The sequence below is a fragment of the Apodemus sylvaticus genome, chromosome 2 (assembly GCF_947179515.1).
Source record: "Apodemus sylvaticus chromosome 2, mApoSyl1.1, whole genome shotgun sequence".
Taxonomy (NCBI): Eukaryota; Metazoa; Chordata; class Mammalia; order Rodentia; family Muridae; genus Apodemus; species Apodemus sylvaticus.
In genome coordinates, this window is record NC_067473.1 from 154,392,033 (window position 1) to 154,402,828 (window position 10,796).

The window sequence follows — 10,796 nt, forward strand, 5'->3', positions numbered from 1 at the left end:
GATCCACCTGTCAGTGCTGGGATTACAGGTGTGCAACACCACACTTGGCTAGCATTGCCTTTGAGAGTAGCATTGCCATCCTTTCTTCCCAGAAGGAAAAAACGCTAAAATCATCCCTGTGGTGTCCAGTCTCCAGCCCTGACAGGGGAACTCTGTGCTCCGAGTCTGTCTACTTCTTTTGGTGGTGCTGGATTTGAACCCAGGGCCTCCCACATGCAAGGCAAACACTCCATGAGCCATACCCCTTCTCAGCAGCTTTATTTGTTTGTTTGTTTGTTTGTTTGTTTGTTTATATGGTTTTTTCCTGTTTGTTTTTGAGACAAGGTTTTTTGTTTCTGTTTTTGTTTTGTTTCACATAACCAAGACTGGCTTACAATTGTGTAGTTGAGGCTAGCCTTGAATTCCTGATTTTTCTGCTCCCTCTCCTGAGCCTTACGACTGCCAGTACTCTTGGTCCCTAAGTAGCTCTCTAGCCCCTGCATGACCGTCTGAGAAAGGTGAAAAGCCCCCTGGGAGTTGCAGGCTGGCCCAACTCTTACAGGGAAGGGGGGTTTAGTTCCTTTCAGACGTACACTCCCAAGATACCAGCTTCAGACACTGTTAGTCTGAGAAATTAAAACCACTCTGTGATTTTGTCTAAAAGTTGTGCTGCCCACAAAGTACCCCACACTCCCTCTCGCCTGTGAACTCCCGGCTTTACTCTGTCCTAGGCGCACTCCCTAAGCATAGCGCTTCTTCACAAGCCTAGCCACAGGGTTCACGTTGTCCACAGCAAACCCTCCCTTTCCTATCACCTAACCAGAGCCCGAACTCTAGAACTGGTTCTAACTGGGAATTCTCAGGGCATCCCATAGCGTGTGGTCCCTTCTCTGAAGTGAGCAATACGTTCAGTATTTCCAGGAAACCACTGGCACGCCAAACTCCGAGTCACTGACACCTGCCGCTCTGTCTACCGAATCAGCTTCCAATGCTACCTAATTCATTTTAGTTTCTTATTGTTAGTGCGAGCTAGTTACTTTTTTGTTGTTGTGATTAAAGCACGGTAACCAAGGGAAACTTAAGGAAGAGAGAGGGAGTTTATCTTGGCTCATGGCACTAAGAACTAAGACACCATCACTGTGGGGCGGAGGCTTGGCGTCAAGTGGCAGGCATGACATGAGGGGCAGGAAGCTGGCAATCACGTCTTTAACAGCGAGTGCCAAGCAGGGAGCGAACCGGAAGTAGAGAATGTTTTTTTTTTTTTTTTTTTTTTTTGGTTTTTTTTGTTTTTTTGTTCCTGGTGGGCAAAACACTTTTTTTTTATTCGATATATTTTTTATTTACATTTCAAATGATTTTCCCTTTTCTAGCCCCCCACTCCCTGAAAGTCCCGTAAGCCTCCTTCTCTCCTCCTGTCCTCCCACCCACCCCCTCCCACTTCCCCGTTCTGGTTTTGCCAAATACTGCTTCACTGAGTCTTTCCAGAACAAGGGGCCACTCCTCCTTTCTTCTTGTATCTCATTTGATGTGTGGATTATGTTTTGGGTATTCCAGGTTTCTAGGTTAATATTCACTTATTAGTGAGTGCATACCATGATTCACCTTTTGAGTCTGGGTTACCTCGCTTAGTATGATGTTCTCTAGCTCCATCCATTTGCCTAAGAATTTCATGAATTCATTGTTTCTAATGGCTGAATAGTACTCCATTGTGTATATATACCACATCATCAAGAGGACAAATCAGCAACCAACAAATTGGGAAAAGATCTTCACCAATCCTACATCAGATAGAGGGCTAATATCGAATATATATAAAGAACTCAAGAAGTTAGACTCCAGAAAACCAAACAACCCTATTAAAAATGGGGTACAGAGTTAAACAAAGAATTCTCACCTGAAGAACTTCGGATGGCGGAGAAGCATCTTAAAAAATGCTCAACTTCATTAGTCATTAGGGAAATGCAAATCAAAACAACCCTGAGATTTCACCTTACACCAGTCAGAATGGACGTAGAGAGAATGTTACAGCCCACATGTGTTCCCTCAGCAGGCTGTACTTCCTGCACACCCCAAAACAGCGCCACCTATCGGAGCCTATGAGGACGTTTGTCATTCTAGCCACAACATGTGACAAGTGCCCTTGCACAGTGAACCATCCTGCCCGCTCATACTCCATAACTTGTATTTCATTTTACTAATGCTCTCTCTGTAGTGGGGGTAATGAGGATCGTTTCTTCACTTAAAATTAATATAATCCACTAATTAACTATTCACTCACACAAAGACTGCTTTGAAGAAGGCTGAAACATCCTGGGACTGGAGAGAGAGCTCAGGAGTTTACAGAGCTTCTTAGTCCTCCAGAGAACCCAAATTCAGTTCCCAGCACCCACCCCACACAGCTCACAGCCACCTGCAACTCCAGCTCCAGGGGATCCAGCACACAGTTCTGGCCTCCATGACATCTGCATACATGTGGCATACAAACACACACACACATATGCACACACATGCACACAAAACACATACACACAAACATAACACAAACATACAAACACACATACATAAATACAAAACTATAAATAAATCAATCCTTTTAAAAAAAAAAAAAAGGCAGTCTTAAAATCCGTGACCCTAGAGAAGTACTATTTGAAATTTTGAAATGGGACTCAAAGAACTTCTTTGCACAGGAACTAATACAGTCTTTTGAAACCTATGTCAGTGTTCAATCCACAGTGATACACCTAGAGACTGAGACTGCAGCCAGGTCGGGAGAGTGCTTGTTCTCCACGCCAAGTCCTGTGCTCAGCCCTTAGTGCCACACACAGCTGGCATGGTGGCATATGCCTGTGATTCTAGCACTCGGAAAATGGAGACACAGGGAGCAAAAGTTCAAGGTCAGACCTTAAAAATGCCTCCACTGTGAAACTTGTTTGCCACATAAGCCTTGGCAAGCTGGGTTCAATCCTTGGAACCCAGGGAAAGGAGAAAGGGAAAGGAGACTCCTGTAAGCCGTCCTTTAACCCCACAGGGCCGCAGTGCACACCCGTGCCTTCATACAGACACCATATGTGTGTGTGTGTGTGTGTGTGTGTGTGTGTGTGTGTTGCTTGGTTTAATGTATTAAAAGTTCAAGGTCTGGGCTGGAGGCATAGCTCAGCAGTTAAGGGCACTGACTGCTCTTCCACAGGTCCTGAACTCAAATTCCAGCAACCACATGGTGGCTCACAACCATCCATAATGAGATCTGATGCCCTCTTCTGGAGTGTCTGGAGACAGCTATGTGTACTTAGATATAATAAATAAATAAAGCTTAAAAAAAAAAAGTTCATGGTTGGCAGAGATGAGATCTCCACCTTTTCTCTGGCGGGGACCAGCTAGGAGCACACAGGGCATAAGATCAGTAGAGCAGCTGGGACAGAAGTCTTCCTACCACCATTGGCACCAGGAAGCTGGGAGACTCCACAGCCTTCTGTGCAAAGCCCGCCAGGAGAGAGAGATCTCCCAGCAGTGCTTTCACTTCTGAGCTTAGAGGAGTAAGAACACAGGCTTACAGGCCCACAGGAGGAACAAACTCCAGCCAGAGACAACAATACCAACTAGCACCAGAATAACCAGATGGTGAAAGGCAAGCATAAGAATCCTACCAACAGAAACCAAGGCCACATGGCAACAATAGAACCCTGTTCTCCCACCACACCAAGTTCCAGATACCCCAACAAACCAGAAAAGCAAGAGTTGGATTTAAAATCATATTTCATGATGCTGATAGAGGGCTTCAAAAAAGACTTTAATAACTCCCTTAAAGAAATAGAGGAGAACATAGGTCAACAGGCAGAAGCCCTTAAAGAAGAAACACAAAAATCCCTTAAAGAGATACAGGAAAGCACAAACAATCAAGTGAAGGAATTGGAAAAAAAATATCCAGGATCTGAAAGTGGAAGTAGAAACAATAAAGAAATCACAAGTGAGACATCTCTGGAGATAGAAAACCTTGGAAAGAATTAGGGAGTCATAGATGCAAGCATCAACAACAGAACACAAGAGATAGAAGAAAGAACCCCAGGTGCTGAAGATACCATAGAAAACATTGACTCAACAGTCAAAGAAAATGCAAAATGCATAAAGTTGGTAACCCAAAACATCCAAGAACTCCAGGACACAATGAGAAGACCAAACCTAAGGAATTTAGGTGTAGACAAGAGCGAGGATTTACATCTTAAAGGCCCAGTAAATATCTTCAAGAAAATTATAGAAGAAAACTTCCCTAACTTAGAGAAAGAGATGCCCATGACTATACAAGAAGCCTTCAGAACTCCAAACAGACTGGACCAGAACAGAAACTCCTCCCAGCACATAATAATCAAAACACCGGCCGGGCAGTAGTGGCACATGCCTGTAAGCCCAGCACTCTGGGAAGCAGAGGCAGGCGGATTTCTCAGTTCGAGGCCAGCCTGGTCTACAGAGTGAGTTACAGGACAACCAGGGCTATACAGAGAAACCCTGTCCCGAAAAAATCAAATCTAAAAAAAAAAATCAAAGCACCAAATTCACTAAACAAAGAGAGAATAGTAAAAGCAGTAAGGGGAAAAGGGCAAGTAATTTATAAAGACAGACCTATCAGAATCACACCAGACTTCTCACCAGAGACGATAAAAGCTAGAAGATCTTGAGCAGACCTCATACAGACCCTAAGAGAACACAAATGCCAGCCCAGGCTACTATACCCAGCAAAACTGTCAATCATCATAGATGGAGAAACCAAGATATTCCATGATAAAATCAAGTTTACACAATATCTGTCCACAAATCCAGCCCTACAACGGATAATTGATGGAAAATGCCAACACAAGGAAGATAACTACACCCTAGAAAAAGCAAGAAAGTAATCTTCTTCCAACAAACCCAAAAGAAGATACCCACACAAACATAAAAATAACATAAAAAATAACAGGAAGCAACAATCACTATTCCTTAATAGCTCTTAACAAAAATGGACTCAATTCCCCAATAAAAAGACATAGACTAACAGAAATATTTCTCATGTAAATCTTCAATTTTATCAGAAAATGTTTGTAATTCCCCTTTTAATTAATTTAGCAATATTTTTCTATGTCTACCATTTTATCTGCATTATTTTTCATGATAATCTTCAATTTTAATGCCTTTCTATATATTTCCTCTATTTTATCAGAAATGTTTTCAATGTAAATCTTTGATTTTATCACAAATGTTTCTAATTCCACCTTCAATTAATTTAGAAAGAGTTTTTATATCTACCATTTTATATGTAAAAATTTCCTTGAAATGGTCAATTTTAATGAATTTTTCTATGTATCTTCAATTTTATCAGAAATATCCATGTAAATTTTCAATTTTATCTGAAAATGTTTATAATTCCACTTTCAATCAACTTAGAATTATCTTTATGCCTATCATTTTATTTGTATAATTTCCATAATAATCTTTAATTTTAACATGTTTTTCTATATATTTCTTCAATTTTATCAGAAATATTTTCCATGTAAATCTTCAAGTTTATCAGAAAATGTTTATAATTCTACTTTCAATCAACTTAGGAATACTTTTATACCTACCGTTATTATACCTATATAAAATTTTCCATGATAATATTCAATTCTAACATGTTTAAAATTTTTAAATCTAAAATTTTTCTACAATTTTATCAGAAATGTTTTCCATGTAAATCTTCAATTCTATCATAAAATGTTTCTATTTCATTTTCAATTAATTTAGCAATGTTTTACGTGTTTACCACTTTACTCTTTAATTTTCCATGAAAATTGTCAATTTTAACATGTTTTGCTATGTATGTCTTCTACTTTATCTGAAATATTTTCCATGTAAATCTTTAATTTTATCATAAAGTTTTTTTTTACTTCCCTTTTCAATTAAAAAAAAAAAAAAGTTCATGGTCCTCTTCAGCTCCATAGTAAGAGTAAACCTGAGATCATTCTGGGCTAGTCTCTACAGCAACACAAAGATAAAAAATTAAAACACAACATTAAGCCTTCGTTTCATTTATTGTTTACTTAGTGAGATGTAATGTTCTGGAATGGAAGGCCTGCACCCCCACACCCAGCCTCCGCCTTTGTTTTAACAACCATACACAGCAGGCTTGTCATTCTGAGGTTTAACACTCATTTAGTTTTACTTCCTTAGAGGACTAATTTTCACGACGTGCAACAATTTCACATTTTGTTTGCGCATGACCTTTAAGACTGGTGTCTCCAGGCGTGGTGGCACACACCTGTAATCCCAGCACTGAGGAGGCTTGGACAGGCTTGGGAGTTGCCAGCCAGCCTGGGCTATATCACAAGACCCTTTGGATTCTCCTCTCTCTAATACAAACACTCCCCTCCTGTCTCTTCTGGTCCAGGGGTCTGCATCCAGCCCCAAAATAGAGGAACAAAAAAAAAAAAGAGAGAGAGAGAGAGATACTGAGGCAGCATCAACCGTCCTCTGACCTCTGACCTCTGACCCATCTGTTGGTTCTCTCTGACACTTAATGATGTCAAGGCCTCCTGGGAATTGCCCCGTGGTTGAGTGTACAAGAGTTGTTCTGGGTCCTACCCCCCACATGGCTATGTAAGTTGAAAATAGCATCTGCCTGATGCAAAGCCTCCTGGGAACTGCCCCAGTAGTTGAGTGTATATTTTGTGGGACATTTATGGAGTCTTTCTGTATGCACATCACTGTCTTCTGCTCCTTTCTTATTTCTTTCTTTCAGTTTCTTATTTAGAACTCATGTCTAATAAGGATACGTGACACCCTGTGACTCTGCTGTTCTGGGTCCCACCCCACATGGCTAAGTAAGTGAAAGTAGCATTCGCCTCATTCTTGGCTCCTGAGTCCTTGATGCACTGAAACAGTCTTCCCTTCAAATTACTCACTCCTGCCCTGCCTCAGAATCTGGGAAGAGTGAGAATATACTACCTAGCGATTTTGTAAAATGGGATTCTATCTGGAGGAGGTAACTTTACCTAGGAAACCTAACACACTTTTAAGTAGAGAATGGTTTATAAAGTTAAATGGGACTCAGGGGAAGCCAAAAATGAGACGGTGAAGAATCCCTGCTCAAGAGCTGTCACCCTCTCTGGCAGGTATGATAACCATGCCAGGCAGGTTGGCTGTAGAGACAATCACCCTGGGAGGGAACCTGCAGCAGTCACAGGCCTCTGGGAGACAGGTGAAAAGCCAGGCAAGCCACGTCCACAGGAAGATGTTCTAGTCCCCAGAGCGTGAAATGTGAAATCCTCTCGGCACAAATAACCGCCTTTGAGTGCTAATCAAATGCAATCAGCCCCTGGGGTTTTAAGGCTGTCATGGTCCATGCAATTTGTTTTCTTCTTCTTTCCAATTTAAATCTCACAGGGTGTCATGTATCCTTATCAGACAGGAGATAGATATAAGCAAGAAACTGAGAGAAAGAAATAAGAAAGGAACAGAAGACAGTGATGTTCTTACAGAAAAACTCCATGGTCGTCTGTTTAAAGAGCAAACTGAGAACGCCCCTGTAGTGGCTGGCTTCGTGGCTCTTTCTCGGTAGTTTCTTTTCTTTCCCAAGGTTTCAATGCTCTGTTTACTCCCAATGGAACCTTTTCTCACAAAGACTTCACAAAACAGCAATGACAGCCAAGTGGTGATGGCGCACATCTTTGATCCCAGCACTCAGAAAGCAGAGGCCAATGGATCTCTGTGAGTTTAAAGGCAGCCTGGTCTACAGAGTGAGTTCCAGGTCTGCATAGAGAGTTCCAGGTCTGCATAGAGAAACCCCGTCTCAAAAAATAAAAACAAACAAATAACCCCCCCAACAAGAAAACATAGCAATGACATATGCAACAAAAAGAGAAATGCTGAGGTCCCAGCCTGTGTCTGAAGCTGGTTCACAGATCAGCTGTTAACTCACTTAATTACTTAATTTATACAAGTTCCCAGGAATCTGTCTTCAGTGCAGCACTTCGTCAGGTCACTCAGGATTCACCACGGGTGTGTGTGTGTGTGTGTGTGTGTGTGTGTGTGTGTGTGATTCTGCTACAAAAGTTATTCCAGGAGCTGAGGAGCTCAGTGGTAGAGTCCTTACCCACCCTGCGGAGGGCCTGGCTTCAATCCCCAACACTGAGGAATCCCCAACAGGGAGGGGGGCAAGGTGGATATGGTAGACTGTGCCTGTATTGGGCAGAGGCAGATTCTGAGAGTGAGGCCAGACTGGGCTGTATAGTAAGACCTTGTCTCAAACAAAACAGAGAAGAAAGGAAGGACAATGAAAAATAACAAAAATAATGGCAGTTCTTCCAGAAGACACAGTGCTTGTAATCCTGAGATTTGTTTTTCCCTTCTCTCTCCCTCTCTCTCTCTCTTCCTTCCTTTTGTTCTCTCTCTCTCTCCCTTCCTTATTTAATTTCTCTTTCTCTCTTTCTCTCTCTTCCTTATTTCATTTCTCTTTCTTTCTTTCTTTCTTTCTTTCTTTCTTTCTTTCTTTCTTTCTTTCTTTCTTTCTTTCCTTCTTTCCTTCCTTCCTTTTTAGAGACAGTGTCTACAGCGTAGCTCAGGCTGGCCTCACACTTGCTCTGGAGCCAAGGATGGCCTTGAACTCCTGATTGTCCTGCCTCCACCTCCCAAATTCTGGACGTATAGACTACGGTATCACTCAGGGTTTATATGGTTTTAAAAAATCAAACACAGGGCTTCATAAAAGCTAGGCAAGTGCCCTGCAGACTGAGCTCCATCTCCAGCTCTGGACATTTATGAACCTCGAAATGAGACAGTGTCTCCGTCCATTTTGTCAGACTCTGGTTCTCAGGGACAGTCAGGATGACCACTGAGTCCAGGCAACACCTTTAGCACTGAAGACCAGATTAGCACCTTCTAACTATAGTGAGTAAACACACTGTACCCTCTGTGGGCCAGCAACTCTATCCACCAAGTCCACACACCAGTGCACACAGCTGGGCATTGGCTTGCCCTGACATCTGAGGTTAAGAAGGTAGTTATTCAGGAAGTGACTCACACTTATTGGTTCCTCTGTCACCATCCCCGGTTATATTTGTTTACTCTTTAGTAATTGAGCAAGGACTTGGGGTCACCTAAGCTCACAGCCATGTCACTTAATACTTTAAAGTGAGTATATATGTTTCAGGATGTTGAACGGGAAGGCACTTGTTCAAATGTTCAAAGCATTAGTCATCAAGTCCCTGTTTAATGAAAGGTTGGATTGCTTAACATTCACAGGCAGAACCAGGGCTGAAGCTGACTTCCTCCAAGGGTTATTTTTTGAATTATAAAATCTGGAGGGAACTAAGTCAGCTAAATATAAAGGAAGTTGCCAGAAAGGCCCTTTTGTTTGCAAAAGATTACTTCACAGTCAGCTGCAGCTGGGGGGCCTTGGTCGAATCACTTGAACTTTTTCTGATTTAGTTAACCAGTGACGAGTGAAGACTTGTGGGGAAAATAAATGAATTCGATGCCTGAGACATTCTGCATGTGGTTCACGGGAATGCCATACAGGTATTTTCTCTCCCATTCAGTGCAGTGCGCATAATCAAGGAGACATAATCCTGGCTGCATTGTGTGTGAGTCTGCCTACTCACACTGAGTTCCTCGTAGGTGCCTGAGCACTCTGGGTCTATTTAGAGGGGGAAATATTACTTAATCTATAGCTTTATTGCTTAGGTTGCATTTCGCAATGTCCCCATGACACGGGAACTTTATCACCCTCGTTTTATTCAGGAAACAGAAAGCAGATGACCAACTTGCCCAAGGTCCCTCAGTGAAAGCAGAGTTAGAGTTTGACCCGTTTGTGGCTTCTGTTAGCTACCAGAGCGTGTTTGAACACTCTATTATATTAGAAGTCTTTATATAGATCGAGCTGTATCTGGCCAGCTCAAGAACATTGCCAGACTGGTTATCTAATCAGTTGGCACTTTGTTGTCTTAATTTACTTAGTGCTGGCATGCTATCAGCTGTTAAATGCATTATGATGGGTACTCCTGAGGGAGAGACCATAGCTGAAGCTGTGGCCATGAATAAAATCTCCTGAAAATGTATTTATACAGTGCAGAAAAAATTATGGGCCAACAAGATGGCTCGGGAGGCAAAGGGGCCTCCTGCCAAACCAGAGAACTTGAGTTTGAGGCTGGCCAGACTCAGTAGGAAAGAACCCATTCGTGCAAGCTAATTCTCTGACCTCTACATGTGTGCTAAGGCATACGCACACACGTGTGCACACACACAATCATACACACAACAAACACATAAAATAAAATGGAATTTCAGAAAAAGCTTCTTCCTCCGGGCAACGGCAAGTGGCGGGTGGGGTGCGGTTGGGGTGGGGCAGGAGGGTCCAGAGGACCTGCGCACCAGGGTCATGAGGGTCATGAAGTCCCTCAGCTTCTCAACCTCCGTACAGCTCTTTACTGTGTCTCCTCGCATACTTCTGGTACTGAGAACCTGGGAAGGGCACAGGAACTCCCCCGCCCCCACCCCCGCCCTCTTCCAAGGACCCTGGCCTTTTCTAACTGAACAAACCTACTGATTCGGCTCTCCTGTGGTATAGATCGTGTGCTGCTTCTGGCTTCTGACACTACCGTATTCAACTCCAAATTCTAGGGTCCGCCACTTCAGCCGCTTCCACACCTGCTCCGGCCACGTGTCTCTCCTTACCTACTTTGCTAAGTAGCTCTGCCAGAGCTGCCTGCTCGGTCTTTCTCTGCTCCAGGACCATGCTACAAAGTCAGGCTGGTGCGTCCGGCAGTCTCCCTACACCTTTTCTGTGCCCTTCCTTGCCTCTCCACGGATCC